Genomic DNA, 1,224 nt, shown 5'->3' on the forward strand with positions numbered 1-1,224 from the left:
GGTGACCGGCGCTTTGGCATCTTGACTGTGCACAACGATGTATAGTGTCCAACTTTCTTGCATATTTTGCAAGTAGTTGTTTTTGCAGGGCATATTTGTAAGTGAGTTATAGAGAATGTGCCCCGCATTTTCAACATGGGGTTGTTTTTTGTTGTATGTTTTGGGGGTAGTTCCTCTGAATGTTTTGGCGGACATATGAAAATGTATTCCAGTTTGTGTTGTTTGTTCTCAATATCTCCTATTGATTTGCTAACCTTCTTTCTCTGTTAACCGCGTAGCTTAGTGCCTGTTGAGGGGTTCGCGTCTCTGACAGGAGTTCCATTTGTATATTTGATTTTTTCATGTTAGATATGAAAATATTTCTGATTAAATCATCTTCGAGCTTTTCAAAACTGCAGTGTGCACTGAGTTCTCTAAGGCGGCTATAAAATGTCTCGAGAGATTCGTTGGGTTGTTGCATTGCCTTGAAACATTTGAAACGATCGAAAGTTGTGTTCCGTGGACGGGTAAAGGTCAGTGTTAATTCATATACAATCTCGTTGGTGGTACACCGCTCCATTTTTGTGTGCGGGTTTCTTTGACGGTATGTCCTGCTCCTTTAGGTCTGCCTCGTCCCAGGGAGTTCTCTCGATCATAGGACCTTTTTGTTCTATTTGTTTACAGTCGTTTTCCCAGTCCACTTTTCTCTTTTCATTTCTATGGTCTCTTTGTCGTTCATCATCTACTGTGTCCCCATCGAATGGTTCTTCATAAGTTGGGAGTGGCGGGTAATGTAGTTACGTTATTGTGGGTTTTAGCTTAAGGAATTTGTCAACCTGTAGGTTAACCCTTGCCATGGTTGCCATCTTTAACGTGACAAGCCATGTGTTTCCGCTCTGTAGGTGGGTTTGCCCCTGTCTCCCAAAAAGCTGGAACGCCGACTGGAGCTTTTATTGCTGACTGCGCCTTGTGATCCCGCGCTTTACAATAGCTAATATGTTTTCCGAAAGGAGACTGTGTCGTGTCGGATATTGTTTCATTTTCAGGTAGATAGGATCCACCTAGGATGAAAGATTGTTGTGAATCTAAATACCTAGGGTTGATACGCGTGTACACTCCAGTTGTCTGAGATGAATTTTTTTAATTTTCAAAAGAATTAAGTTCAAGAATTTATTCTTGGCCACGAACCGACTGTTGTCTTTTCCGTTTTTTATTCGTCTGCGCTTAGGACAAGTGTGAAAGCGG

Source organism: Convolutriloba macropyga, chromosome 1 (assembly GCF_964194025.1).
Source record: "Convolutriloba macropyga chromosome 1, txConMacr16.3, whole genome shotgun sequence".
In the NCBI taxonomy this organism is placed as follows: Eukaryota; Metazoa; Xenacoelomorpha; order Acoela; family Convolutidae; genus Convolutriloba; species Convolutriloba macropyga.